The sequence below is a fragment of the Corvus moneduloides genome, chromosome 2 (genome assembly GCF_009650955.1).
Source record: "Corvus moneduloides isolate bCorMon1 chromosome 2, bCorMon1.pri, whole genome shotgun sequence".
Lineage (NCBI taxonomy): Eukaryota > Metazoa > Chordata > Aves > Passeriformes > Corvidae > Corvus > Corvus moneduloides.
The window spans coordinates 1,150,639-1,166,272 of record NC_045477.1 but is presented as its reverse complement, the minus strand read 5'-3'; the positions used below and the strand labels follow the sequence as shown (position 1 = coordinate 1,166,272).

General features: G+C 46.3%; 1 protein-coding gene across 5 annotated transcripts in view; it reads right to left on the bottom strand.

The window, feature by feature from the left end:
- Positions 1-15,634, bottom strand: part of FAM168A (family with sequence similarity 168 member A) — a 131,401-nt gene that overhangs the window by 74,274 nt on the left and 41,493 nt on the right. The gene's annotated exons all lie outside the window — the stretch shown is intronic.

Genomic DNA, 15,634 nt, shown 5'->3' with positions numbered 1-15,634 from the left:
AATACTGGTGGCATGTTTTTTATTTCCTTAATAAACAACAGAAACTGAGTTCCTGGTTTCTGTTCAATGATTAATTCAGCTTTAAGAGATGATTCCAACAGCAAGGAAGAACTAACAGGGGATCTAGAAGGAATGAAGTATATAATAAGCAGCCCAGTAGGCAGCACACGCTGTGGGTAAGACAGAAACCAGGCTGGATGTGCATCCTCTGGAAGTGCAGTCCTAAGATGCTGGACAATGTGATCGGCACAAGGGACACAGGGAAAGCACAGAGCAGGGCCTGGGCAACCTTCACAGGAATTGCCAGGCAACAGGAGCGAAAAAAATGTCGTTGAGGGACAGAAAAGGAGGGCAAATTGTGAGAGTAGCCACGACCTCTACGATCTGGAGAGCCTGGGAATACACACTTCAGAAAGAACAAATGTTACACAGCAAGACACTTCCCCAAGGTCCCCCCTTTCTCTACATTTTTTCCCAAACTGACTTCTTTCAAAAACTATAAAATAATCTGGTTATTCCTTTTCAATTAATAATATGCATTTAATCACATTTGCAATATATATTTTATATTTTCATTTCTTTACCTACACAAATTTAAACAGAATGGTGCCTGTATTGAGAATCAGAGCACAGTGAATGACACTCCACTAAGTATTTCTATAGAAATTTCCCAGGGCACAGGTGCCCCTGCATTACTGGGGCTGTGCTATCCCACCAGCATCCCTCAATGTGCAAAACACCCCTAGTGCAGTTCCAAAGGAAGATGGAAGATACACAAAACAAGGAGAGGAAGATGCACTTCACACCCCTCCATTTTCTCTGGAAATTAAAACCCAGCTGTGCCCAGATTTCGGTATCAGCACAACAGTGTCAGATTTGTCCTCCCAGTGTGGCTGAGGGCTATGGAAATGTAATTACAAAGCATTTTAGGGTGGCACTTTTAATTTCCCCCTCAGGCAGCCTGTTTGCCACAGGCACCAGTTCATGTGTGCGTTCTGTGGGTGGTTAAGCCTTTGGCAGAGGAAGCCCAGGTTTCCCCCTGCTCCCACTCTCAGTTTTTAAATGAACACAAGCCTGCAGGTATTTCCACCTCGGTGTGGATGAGCTGAGGTGAAGCTGCCATTGATGCTCTCACATCCCTCCTTTGTTCAGCCCAGCCAACACTGAAAGCAGCTCTAAAAACATGAAACATGTGCCTGCACCTCTCTGGTCTTTCATCTGATGTAAAATACCTGTCACTGGCTGAAAAGAGAAAGGGAGGTCTGATACTGAAGGACAGGAATGACATTTTGGAAGGATTTTATTCTGCATTTTCACAGGAGAACACAACATCTTGGCAGAAGCAAAATATTATTACTAGGGAAAGGTTCTTCACCCAGATGGAGAACTGAACAGGCTCCCCAGGGAATGGGCACGTCCTCAAGGCTGCCAGAGCTCCAGGAGCATTTGGACAGTGCTCTGATGCACAGGGTGGGATTGTTGGGGTGTCTGTGTCCTTGTGGGTTCTTTCCAGCTCAGAATATTCCATGATTCTATGATTTGTCACGGCAGCCTTGTAGAAGGAACGGAGCAGAATTCCCATCCCCACCACAGCACCAGCTCCATAGTTACACTCCTCAGCTCTTGCTGACCCAAGACTTGTAATCTCCTTCTGCTGGAGTATGTTTGATACAAATGCTAATCCTCCTGATTTGCAATTCACTGTTGCCATCTGATCCTGAAAATCTTCTGCAGACATCAGAGCAGGAAAACAGAGAACTGAACATGAGACAGAACTGCTCAGGCTGTGCTGCCAATTACCAGCAATTAAGAGGGCACTCAAAAAAATCCTCATCAGCCGCTGAAACACCCTGGAATTCGGAGCTGGCATCACTGACAAGCTTCCCGTGTCTCTCCAGCCTTGTGCATCCTGCTGTGTGCAGCCTGTCTCAGCCCGTGGCTCTTGGACAATGCGTGCCGTGAGTTACTGACTCCAGCCAGGCCACGGCCCTCAGCACGGCCCCAGCAGAGGACAGTCCGTGCTGGGCAGGAAGCTCCCGAGGAGCTTTGCTCCACAGGGGCCGTGTGGAAAAGCAGGATCTCCCTAGAGCTCCAGAGCACCCAGAAGAACAGTGCAGTTCCAGATCTGTCACGTGTACATTGAAATGCCAGCTGAGGGCTTTGTGACAGTCTAACAGCCAACCGGATAGGGTGCGTTAGGGAATCCCAGACTTTGGACTGGAAGGGATTTAAAGCTCATCCAGTGCCACCCCCTGCCATGGGCAGGGACACCTTCCATTAGCCCAGGGTGCTCCAAACCCTGTCCAACCTGGCCTGGAACACTTCCAGGGATGGGACAGCCACAGCTTCTCTGAGCAATCTGTGCCAGGGCCTCCCCACCCTCACAGACAGAAATTCCTTCCCAATTTCTAATCTAAATTCACCCTCCTTCAGTTTAAAACTGTCCCCCCTTGTCCTATCCCCTGTGCTGAATTCTTCTTCTGCTGCCAATTTATAAAATACTGTGACAATCTTGAAAATCCTGGGATCAATAGGAAAGCCATGTAAACTGAAGAAAGCTCCTTGAGGAATGCAGGGGGACCAGATTAGAAACTTAGAGGGGGAAATTACAGAGGCGGAGGGAACACAGAAGCGGCAAGTGCATCTCTGAATCCAAAACCAGGAACAGAGGCTGAGTCATGGCAGCTATATTTGGTATAAATCCAGAGGAATCATTCCTAAAATAGGTTAACGAAATACTAAGAAGCAGCAAAAGGAAATTCCATCTTGAATACAGAGTGAAAAACTCCATCTCGGAGAGTTTAACATGGTAGGGAAAGCCCTGGGGTCACCAGCATCCAAAGGGAATGAAATACTGGTGTAGCTGAAGAGGATCTTTGTTAAACATAATCCTGGAATTACAAAAGAGCCACATAAAAATACAACTCCATTTCCCATCTTGTAATCCAGTATTTAACACTTGCTTTCATCAGGAAAGAAAAAGCATCCTGTTCTGTTGGGCTTTTAAAGGCTGTGCAGTGTTTGCTCAAAAAACAAAGTAGGGCTTTAGATGACCAGCAGGAACTCCGGGGTTTACTTTCCCAGGGGTGATGAGAACAGGGAGTATGTGCAGCCCTGGAAAGGTTTGGGAACTCTCAACATTCCCAAAAAAAGAGGCTCACAGCTGCTCCAGCAGCTTCTGCCCACAACCTCAGATCATTTCCTGCTAAGCCCCTTCGCTGGATGCTCTCCACACACCCTGCTTGGTATCCTACACAACCTGGGCAATTCACTCAATTAAGTGGCTGTTAACCATGGCTGCACATCACTTCTTTCTCAGCATCAGCCTTGGGGCAATTACACATCTTACCCTGCTCTAGTTGGTGTAACCTGATGGCTGTGCCCACATCCCACTTCCCAGGAGAGGGCTGGAAGTTGTGCTGCAGCTGGGGTGGGTTTGGCTCCCTCCTGACCAGGATTTTGGGGTGATTGGGTTAATGAGGTGATCTGCTGGTCCATATCCCACATATCCTACATATTCCTGACATAAGCTGGAGACTTCATATGGGTCTGTGTAATCTCCTGACAGAGCCATCACCAGTCAACACAAAGACATCAACTACCAGAGGTTTCAGGTTAATCCAAAGCTGCTCCATAGAATTAAACTTGTCCAGATTCCTGAACTATCTCCTGAAACCTTTGCTGGGGAAACCTATGCAATAAATCAGGAATATGGATCTCTGTGAAGCACAAGCACTGGTTTAACTGGAAGCTACACACCCGAAGGGGACATTATACATGAAGTCCCAGGTCTAGTTGAGAGGAAGATGGGAGAGATGCACTGAGCAGGCCCTTCGGGCATCTAAAAACTTATTCCTCTCTTCAGCAGGGAGGCTGAGGAAAGCCTTCCAGCCAGGGAATCCAGGGAATGCCACTGCCGGCGCCTTGGCAGCTCCCCCACTCTCACCGTCAGCAACTGTCAGGGCTTGCTCTGCTCTCTCGGCTGCTAACAGCCTGGAGATGAATCATTATGGATCCCTAGACTTGCAGAACAAGGGATCATTTTTCCAGCTCCAGTCTTCTGTAACTTTTGGCTGGCTGGATCAGCAGTACCACGCCAAGAGCAAGTATTTCACCCAGAGATGCTACAAAGACATTTCCAGGCGTGGACTCAGTAAGAGGACAAGGAGAGCTATAGAATCCCAGACTGGTTTGGAGTGGGAGGGATGGGAGGGATGAGAAGGATCAGCCAGTGCCACCCCCTGCCATGGGCAGGGACACCTTCCACTAGCCCAGGGTGCTCCAAGCCCTGTCCAACCTGGCCTTGGACACTGCCAGGGATCCAGGGGCAGCCACAGCTGCTCTGGGCAGCCTGTGCCAGGGCCTGCCCAGCCTCACAGGGAAGAATTTCTTCCCAGTATCTGGTCAGAATCCACCCTCTTTTAGTATAAGTGTGATTTACTTTGCTTTTCACACCTCTCTCAATGATCACTGAAAATTCACAGGTTAGCAAGTAAAAAGTTCTTGTTCACAGCATTGGAACCACATTAAAAATATCCGTAAACTTAAAGCAAAACTCAAAAGAAATTACAGAGATCTGCTTTGTAAAATACAGAAATTTGGCTATTCCTAAATGGTAGGAAGAGGCTACAGAGATGCTCCCAGGGCTGGAGCCCCTCTGCTCTGGAGCCGGGATGGGAGAGCTGGGGGTGCTCACCTGGAGAAGACAAGGCTCCATGGAAACCTCAGAGCCCCTTGCAGGGCCTAAAGGGGCTCCAGGAGAGCTGGAGAGGGACTGGGGACAAGGCATGGAATGACACGACAAGGGGAATGGCTTCTCACTGCCAGAGGGCAGGGAGAGATGGGATATTGAGCCATGGAGTCTTAATCCACACTGAGAGCTTCAGAACAGCCCATCAACACTTGGTCCCTCTCACTCCCTGCTTTCCTTGGATCCACGGAGCTGTTTGGGCTGAACGAGCAATTAGAGTATGAGGAAACAAATGGCTCCATTTGGCAACTTCTTGCAAAGTGTCGTTTTGAGACAAGCCAGGTCATGTCACCACTAAATGACTCCAGAATAACTGCCTTCAGGAGAACTGGAATAAAGGGATGAAACTTTTCAGGCAGCAGAGTCTAGGATGGTGAATCAGATTGCACCAATTCAGCTTCCATTGGATTTTGTAATTAACAGCAGAATTGACCATTCCTCATTATCAGGACCACAGAATCATCCACAGATTTGGGTGGGAAGGGATCTTTTCAAGGTATTTAGTGATTGCAGAAAAGATGCACATTGGGTAAAGTATTCATATGCTGAGTGTGTCTATTTCCTTTTCACTTTTTATTCAAAATCACAAAGCTTTTCCACATACGGAGAACTAATCCTCTGCTAAAATGCCTTTGGGACCACAGGGATGCCACTGGCCTGTTGCACTGCTCCTGGGCTAATCCAGACAAATTTTTAGCAACTCTGAGGGCAGGAACTCCAGGGTACAATCAATCCAATGGTGCTACAATTAATTCTTATTCTCTTCAAAGTGTTCTTGGTTCAGAGCAGTAAAACAAGACCAAAACATACTAAATCAGCCAACTGCACCACTTAGAACTCGTTCCCTGGCCCAGAAATCAGCTACAGTCTGAGAAAGGGCTCGTGGCTGTCATGGCTTTGTTGGAATTCACTCTGCCTGATCCCTCGAATTTCTGTTATATCCAAGGCACCCTGGACAGGGTAAAGTTTCTTTGTGCTTCACTGAGATGCCACTTTGGGACAGCTGTAAGAGCCCCGCTATTCCAGAAGTGTTCCAGTGGTTTGAGCAGCATAAACAGTTGATGTTTCCTGGGATGAGACCAGCTGGGATGACCAGTAAACACCATCCCGTTTAACTGCTGCCAACACGTGTTTCAAAGTCCCCTTCTAAATCAACCAGCACAACCTGAACTTCCAGAAACACAAAACACATGGGGGAATTTTCCACTGGATTTTATGTTCAGCAGTTGCCCACGTCACACAAACCACCAGAAAAACAGACAACAGGGCCCAAATCCATCCTTCATTCACTCAGCCATAGAAGGGCACCGTGAACTCACTGCTGATTTCAAAGCCAAAGCTGCTCTTTACAATTCAGATGAGAATCTGGCAAACACCCTTTTTTCCAAAGCATGAATCCTGCTTTTCCACTGCAGTCTCATCACAGACAGGGCCAGCTGGGGGAGAGGTAATTGATATTTTTTTCTGAAAGACAGGACCTGCATTCTATGCAAATTCATGTTTAAAGTACAGTTTTAGGCTAGAGTCTGCAGTTTAGTGATGCCACCTCAGAGAATGTTCCTTCCCAACCTGTCACTGCCAAGTGAGTTCTGGCAGCTCATTTAATGCAGAACTAGAAGAAAATTGGATTCTTTAACCTGAATTTAATATTCATAATTAGCTTTTAACTTCAAAACGAGTTAAAGATGAAAACCAATTTTAAAATGTAATTCCAAGAACATATTTACTTATGGCTTTTGAGCTATTCCAAGGCCAGAGATTGCTGGGTCCTTATACTAGGAGCATGTCCTACAGGGTATTTACCAAGAAATTCCAGGGGATTTCTAGTTATTAGAGAAAGACAATCTGACCTGACAACTCCCTTTTCAAAGGTTTCCTGAAGCACAGGTGAAAGAGCTGGGAGTTATTCTGGGAGAAGGATTTAGCACCGGTAGGGTTACAAAAGACATCCCAGCATCCTGAGGTTCAGCATCCAACTGGCACCAAGAGGCTTTGCCAGCCCCAAATAAAATTGTTAATACAGCAGCCCTCATCCCCATCAGTGGCACTTTCCTTAGGTATCCTCACCACAGTAACCCCAAAAATGAGGAATTTTAAGGCTAAGTCAGAACACTCAGTTCAGTTGCTTAAGGAACTTCAGATTCTCTTTTTCTTTCCCCAGCTTCCTGCAGGTTTCTCTCACGATGTCCTTCCCAGCCAAGAGCAGCAAATGGAAATCTGCTCCACATCCGTGTGAGATAATGGTCTAATACAAGTGGAAAGTATTTCCTTATACCAGGAGAAAACAGCCATCAACAAGACAAATAGGTGGAATTGCTCATTCCTAAGTGTTTCCGGATGAGCAGGAAAAGGAAAAAAAAGAAGCTCTGGCTCTCCCTGAAATGAATCTGAAAGATATCATTTCTCCCACATCCCAGAATCAAATAAACTGCCACCAAAAGCCACACGTGGTGTTCCCATCTTGGGAATACTGTACATCCCCTGCTTTATTTCGGGATTTCTGATGTATTTTTGCAATAGCAAGAGCTGTGTTTACCGTGAGGACTCTGAGGGCTGAGCATGCCGTCAGTCATCCGGAAATTCTGCAAACAGCACTTCAGCTCTTCCCTGCCAAGAATAAAATCCTATTTGGGACAGGGGAAAAGCCAATGTTCTCTAAAATGAGTAGGGTGACATGGAAATCTGCATCTGTTCACTGGAGGATTTAAAATATGGATCATTTCATGTAAGAAAAGTCCAAAGGTGGGAAAATTAAAGGCAACAGACTCTGCCTGTGGTCTGCTTGAGGAATGTGAGAGAACCTCCAGTGGGAGAACAGGAGAGCAGGGAGGAGGATGCTCACTGGAAAACAAAATAATGGGAAACAAATGAGTCAAAATCCAAACCAAGGAGAGCTTAAACAAAACTACAGAATACCTTAAACAAGCTAGAAAGTACAAATAGCAAATATGGATGTGTTCCATGTCTATTCTCATACAAGTGTGGAAAGATTGGGACTTTCCAGAGAATTCAATGAGGAGAGAGAAACCAAATCTATATGGAAGTCAATAAAACCAAATACTGTTTGCTTAAAAAGTCAGGAATGTCCTGTCCGTGATGTGCTTGAAAATCTTTATCGCATTCAAATCGCTTACCACGTAACAGCAGAAGATTTGCCCTTATCTTTAACAAGTGTCCTAAGGATTATCATGGAATTAGCCAATGTCTCCTTTCCCATGAAGCAAAGTGGCTGGAATGCTGCAGTGCCCGCACTCAGATAAACAGACACAGCATGGGAAGCAAAATAACTCAACCCAAATCCTTCAATTGCGGCTAAAGAGTCCAGAACCGGGGAATAAACCACCTCAAAAAGCTACTTAAAAAAGCCCCAGTGAGACACTGTTAAAAAATTAAAGCTACAGGACAATAGGAAAAGGGAATGTGACGGATTAGGGAGCAGCTAAGCAATAGGAAACAGCCTGGTATTAAACATGGGATTTTCAGGCTCCCAAAAGGGTGACAGCAAGGTGCTCCCAGAGCCTTTACAGGGACCAGCAGCTGAAACTGCGAAAGAGACAGAAGAGACAAAGCAATGTTTGTGGGGATTAAATTATTCATAATAGTCATAATTAAGTTGGGAGATTCAGAGAGACCTGAGAGGAGTGCAGAGAGGGAAATCATCTGCTGAGAGATGCAAGGTAACGTGTGTGTGCTGAATAAAATAATAAATCCTGCTCCTATTGCAGTGGCTGACGTTTTAGAAAGATCCCCTAGAAGCAATTTTTTGGCTATCCAAAAATCACTTGTGATGGGGCTTCTGGAATGCTTGATTGAATGCTGTAATTTTTGTATCCATGCAATGAAAACCAAACGGCCAAATGATTAAAAAAATGCATTAAACACTGCACTTAATTATTTTTTTCAAAATGAACAGCATTTCTGAGTTAAATTCCAGGGCCTAAAGGGGCTCCAGGAGAGCTGGAGAGGGACAGGACACAGGGAATGGCTTCCACTGACAGAGGGCAGGCAGAGATGGGATATTGGGAAGGAATTGTTCCCTGTGAGGCTGGAGAGGCCCTGGCACAGGGTGCCCAGAGCAGCTGTGGCTGCTCCTAGATCCCTGGCAGCGTCCAGGGCCAGGTTGGACGGGGCTTGGAGCACCCTGGGCTAGTGGAAGTTGTCCCTGTCCATGGCAGGGGGTAGGACTGGATCATCCTGGGATTCTCTAAAATCCAAAGGTGAGGAGGTTTGGTGTGTTACTTTGATCAGGTGGCACCAGTGGAAAAAAAAAATCTGAGGGAAGAGCAGCATTTGAAACTGGTTTGGTTCTTAAAAAAATCGCTTGCAGCTCAGCTCTGGAATTTTCCAGATGACAGAACTCCAGGATGGGTCAGGCTGGAAGGGACTGCAATGGCTCGTCTGGTCCCAGCTCCCTGCTCCAGCAGGGCCATCCCAGAGCACAGGGCACAGGATTGTGTCCAGAGGGTTCTGGAATATCCCCAGGGAGGAGACTCCACACCTCTCTGAGTGATTTGTTCCATGTGTGGTCACTGCCCAGGGAAGAAGTTCTGCCTCATGTCCAGGTGGAACTTCCTGGGCATCAGTTCCTGCCCGTTCCTCTTGTGCCATTGCTGGGCGCCATGGAGCAGATGTGAGATACCCTTCCCCAGATGCACCTTTACCTTTTAATTCCCTCTGCTTTAAATTCATCAGCCTGCAAAAACATTTAAGAGTCAGTAAAATCCATCTGTGTCCATTCTGAGGCCAACCCTCATTTGTGAGCCACAGCAGAGCAATACAAAAACCGGATCATAAACCTGGCATTTGGGTTTTCTTTTTTTAAACCACACCTCTTTCGCAGGTGGGACTGGAAAAGGATAAAGAAAATGGCACAAAAGATGACAACGGTGACAAGAACTGAAGGTTCAGCTCTGTGTGTGGCTTTCTGAGGAAAAAGCAGAATCAAAGGAGCAGGAAAGAGGAGGAACTCTATAAAAATACACACAGTGGAAGGCAGAGCCACAGGGAATCCCGCAATGCTCTCTCCTTGTGCTGGCAGCACGCTCTGGAGCAGGGGGATGAGAACAAGGACAACGTACGTGTAAGGATAATTTTCTCCTCTCATTTCACCAACAGATATTCCTATTATAAACTGATTTAGTTAAATTATCAGGAGAAAAGTGATGATCTTACATTGCCCACTCTGCTCACATTATTGCCCATCCCCACGCCTCGGTGAGGTGCTAAAGGCAGCACACCACAACAATTTCTCTAAGCAATATTTGACTGATAACCTCCCATGTCCAAGCAATTCTGATTTTTCTTTTAAAGCAACATTTGCACCAGTCAATTCCTACATGGCATTCAGCTGGGATCCTACAGACACAAAACCTTCATAAAACAAAAAGCGCTTTTTTTCCCTCAATGAATTATTTTAAGGTCACGAAAAGAAATTTTTTTCCTCTTAAAGCAAGTTGTCTTTTTGTTTGAAGGAAAAGAATACACACATTTCCTCTTGTGTGGAAGATACTCTGATTGCACTACAGAGATCCTGCTGATGCACTTACAGTGCCAAATAACCCTCAGGAAAATGAAGTTTTCAAACAGTAAAATCTGTGGATTAACAGTTTGGAACACCCACACCCACTCTGTAACCCCCAGGGCTAAACCCAACAAATTCCTAGGCTTATTAATTAGCTCCCATGCAGGAATGCAATGCCATGGATGCAATAATGTGCAGTCAGGATGTGTTTTATCAGCGCGGGGGCTCCGACAACAATGCAGCGCCTTGGCAGAGCGCCGCAAATTCCGACTGAAGGCTCTCCAGCCCGGCCCGCTGGAGCTGCACGTGACAAATAAAGCAATGATTCACAACTGAACTGCAGTGAGATGCTCTGGGAGGCCACGAGCACCGTGGGGATGGGAATTTGCCATTCCTGCACTCTGGCAGCTGGAGGAAGGGAGCCTAAGGGTGCGCTGGTGACATTCCGGGGTCATCGTTCCACCCCAAGAAGAGGATAAATGGAGGGGAGGAATAACGGTGAATAAGCTGCCATGGTCTTCCCATACAGCACAGTTACACTCAATTACTGTTCCCAGTCTGCAAACTCTCTGCCTGTAATCCTTTGTAAACCAACAAGAGAATTGGCTCCTCACTCCGAAATCCCACGTTATTTCAATATTTAATACAAAATATTTAGGGGTCCAGCCCGAGTCCACCAGAGGAACCAAAGCTATCAGCCTGTAAATCCCTATCCAAGCCTTTAATGAACTGACAAAGATAATCCTCGAGCAGTACCTGGGAACAACAGCAAAGCTTTACTGTTAACTTCCGATGAATAATCAGCTCTTTTCCAGGTACTTTTGCTGAAGAAACACCTTTCAAACCAGACCTACCCAAAGACAAGGCAACAGCAGCGCCACGAATGTAGAGTGCCGCTTGTTTCCATAGAATGCCAAAGTGGTTCGGGTTGAAAGGGGCCTTAAAGCCCATCTCACTCCCATCCCCTTCCATGAGCAGGGACACCTTCCCCTGGACCAGGCTGAACTCCGAGGAGAGCCTAGAGAAGAAACAAGGAGCTTCACTTTTAAGGTGGCTGACGTTATAAGTAATTAATTATCCCCCAATTGCCATAGCCCTCGAACCAAGACACCTTTCACGGATGAATGACTTTTTAGGGAGAGAATCCTGGACAGAAATCCTGCTGATAAGGCCTCACATAAATATAGAACAAACTGAAAGTGCAGTTACTGACTTCCAGCCCCGTTCTGCTTTTTGAACTTGCAATCTTGACATTAAGATGTCTTATTTTTAACTTGAAATGACACACTCAGCTCTACAGAACACACAAAACACAACCATTCTCCTTGTTCCCAGCTGTGACAGCCAGAAAGACTGACAGACAGGCATGAGGAGCACGCTGAAGTGCCAAGGAATCATCAGCCACAGTGTCCAACAGGCAGTGACCTGTGCTGGCACTGCTGGGATACCTCCAGTCCTGGGGGCCTTCCCAAAAAGAAGGACACTGAGGGGCTGGAGCATGTCCAGGGAAGGGAACGGAGCTGGGAAGGGGCTGGAGCCCCAGGAGAGGCTGAGGGAGCTGGGAAAGGGGCTCAGCCTGGAGCAAAGGAGGCTCAGGGGGGACCTTGTGGCTCTGCACAACTCCCTGACAGGAGGGGGCAGCCGGGGGGGTCGGGCTCTGCTCCCAGGGAAAATTTCTTCCCCAAAAGTGTTGTCCAGTCCTGGCACAGCTGCCCAGGGCAGGGGTAGAGTCCCCATCCCCGGAGGGATTTAAAAGCCACGTGGATGTGGCTCTGAGCAGCATCTCACCTATTTGCAGATCCATGCCAGCCACGGGGCTCAGTGTGGGGCTGAGCATGGCCAGCTGCTTCATGGATCTGACAGGAATTCCTCATGGATGGTGACAAACTGGGAAAAGCATTTTACACCTGTGAGAGGATCCATTGACCGTTTTGGTTGAGGGAGAGAACATTATTTTCACACTTTAATACAAAAAATGGACAATAAATGTGTGTAAGGAGCCCAACTCCAAAATGAGAGAGAACTTTGGGCAGAGAGAATTTGTGATTTTGCTCTGCTATAAATTTGTCTTCAGTTTTCCCAAATTTTTTGTACCTAACCTCCTCTCCATTACACAATCAGACCACATCCAATGCTAAACATGATCCTAATGATCTCCCATTAGCTAAACTTCCCAGCAGAACACTTCCGAAGAAAGAAGAGGTCTAAACCTGCCATCAGTAGAAGGAAAATTTCGAAGGACCAGGAAACCAGCTAAATTTCCTTTTCCTACTCCAAATCTGTAGCTTGTAAGGATCCACTCCCCCATGGAAAAGCTGCACAACGTGGACCCAGGGAAAGGGGGTCCTTCAACCATATGGTTCAGTAACCATAAAAGAAGTAAAAAAGCTTAACAACAGCTGCTGTGTAATATCTCCTGACTGGATACAGCATCAAAATGGAAAAAAAAGAGAGATTTTAAATGCTTGGTGTGTACAGCAGTAAGAACTCACGCATCCTGTTTCATTGACTCTGCTCCAAAGGGGCACAGACCACCAGCTCCCAAATTGGACACATCCATCCCCAAGTGTATGGGGGATTTCACCCACTGAGCGACGGCAGATTAGGAGGCTTTGAGGACAATTATGTGGGATGAAAAGGAGAGAGAGGGAACCCTCAGCCTTGAATGAGCACATGGAACACCAACGTCTAGACAGTGCTGACACCTTTGTCTTTGGGAAGAGGGATTAGGGAAGCAATCTGGCTGTGCCGTCCCTTGTTTGATATGAAACCAGAAGACACTTCGGGCTAAAGGCCTGGCCCTGTTCCAGAAACCACTTTATTATGAAGGAGCTGAAGAAAAGGAGGTCTGTAAGAGCGAGAGTGAGGTTTCTGCCTGGCAGTCACAGCAATTAAACGAGCTGCCTTGACGAGGAGGTAAAAACCATCCGGATAAAACCCACAGGCTCCAAAGAGCAGAAGAAAGTAATTTGAAGAGTAGGTCAAGCCTCCCGAGGGGATTTCCTTTCCAGTTTGAGACTTAATGCTGGAGACATGCTTGGGAAAGCTGACCAGAGAGATCCTGCTGATCCCATGGATGATCCCGTAACGTCTGGATGCTCCAGCACAAGTCAAGTGTTAAAAGGGAATCTTGAAAACCGTGCGAGTTAGGATCAAAACTGGCAGAACTAGAAGGTTCCTTCTCCTTCCTCCCATCCTCCCTTTCTCCCTGCATCCCTCACTCCCTTCCTTCCTCACTGTGAGATTGCTGGGTTAAAATGTGTCTCATCAAATCCCAGATCACATAAGAAACTTGAAAGATCCACTTCAAAGAGCTACTTTGGCAAACAAAGCATTTAAGTCAATTTAATGCTTCTCACACTGGAAAGAACCACTTCCTTCAAAGGGAAAGGAAAACAAATAATGGAGATTCAAAGCCAGGAACATTTGTGGGAGCTGGGAATAACCAAGCCCAGGCTATGGCTGTGAAGAGACGGGGGGCTCACGCTTTCCTGGCTGTTCCAGTGCTTCCAACACGATGGACTTCTCTCCAAGGATGTGCTTGAGAGTGAAAAACTAAACAGAAGCTCAAAGGCTTTCACTCTTACCCAAAAATCCATCTGCCAAACACAGCAGACGCTGGAAACTCACTGACCCAAGGACCTGGATGTGTTCAGGGAAGGCAGGAGGGAATACAGGTCTTAGGCACCTCCATGCCTCTAAAGATATTTGTCATTTCAGATCTGTGCTGCTGTTAGTAACCAATTTTTGCCAAACATGTGCTTTAAAGGCAGTTCCCATTTCCCTGAATATCCAGAGGGTATTTCTGGTTCAATACTCCGAAGTCCTCTGGTACCACCATCACCCCTCCAGGCATGCCGGAAGAAGGAAGGGAGAAGGAACCTTCTGGTTCTGCCAGGAAATGAAGGCAGAGCTGGAGAATGCAACTGTTGGCTCCTTAAGGACAAGTTGGGATGGAAACCCAAGCCAACCTTCTTTTTATGGAGCAGTTAATGTGATAATATCTGAGAGAGAAGGAAACCTTACACAGACAGAGGGAAATCTTAATTCTCAAGCAGACCAGAGGCAATTACCAAAACTATAGCAATGGAATTGTTTTTTTGCAGTCAAGCATAATTATGGAAAGTGTATTGGAAAGAAAGCTTAGGCTATGATTTGCATTTCAACTAATTTTCAAACTTTTGTGTGGAGAATTGATGGCCAGAATTGGGAAGTACAGGAACTACCATACACTGAAATACACTCATCAATGTTATAATGTAGGATTTCCAAGGATACAACACAGACAGTGTTCCAGGGGTTAGGGGTTTTTGGTTTATTTTTCCCATGAGCCTGTAGAAAATGGATAAAGATGCAGAGGAAAAGAAAAAAACCACCAATGCTACCACCTGGCTCTGCTGGGTGGCACAACAGGATGAGAGGCAAGGGGAAGAAACTGGAATGAAAGAAATTCCACCTGAAGAAGAGGAAGAACTTTACTGTGAGGTGACCATGCACTGGAACAGGCTGCCCAGAGAGGGTGTGGAGTCTCCTTCCCTGGGGATAGTCAAAACCCAAAATCCCAAGGATGAAGGACACAATCCTGAGTTACCTGCTCTTGGGGATCCTGCTTGAGCAGGGAGGTTGGACTAGATGACCTTAGGTGTCCCGTCCAGCCCCAGCCATTGTAGGATTCTGGGATTTACATGCAGCTGAAGCATTGCACAATGGGCAAATCCAAGGCTCCTGAGAATATTTTCCTTCCTGAGGTTTACCAAGGGTGCCCAGGGCTCACAACTAACCCTCGGGATATCGTTCCTGCCAATCTGACAATCCCAAGTTATCACATCCACATGTTAAAAAGGAACATTTCTGTACTGAAATATCTGCAAAGTTCTGCCCAATTGCTTTACAACTTTTTTGGTTGTAATTGGCTCTTGCTCCTTCAGCCCAAGAATTTCACACAAAATTCCAATTATACAATCCACCATGAGACAGCCAGAGATACAGACCCTCTAACAAGCTTAGGCAAAAATCAAAGGGCTAAATCAAAAACTGGCTCACACCAACTCTATTCTTTGTGCAGTCAACCAAGACTAATTAATGCTTTTAATGGCAGTTTACCCCTTTTGGCGCCATAAATCAGAGCAGGCAGCTTTTCTGAATTAACAAAAGAATCTGTGAAAGGTGTAGCTCATTAAGCACACTCCCAAATTCAAATGCACTTAATCAGAACCAGGTACACTGAGCAGGACTGTACTCCAGGAGCAGAGTAATCTGCAGGCTGTACACAGGGAACATTCATTCATCAACACAAACAAGGCTGGCACACTGGGAAGAGAGGCTGAATTATACATCTGAGAGAAAGGCCCCTGCTTCCAGCA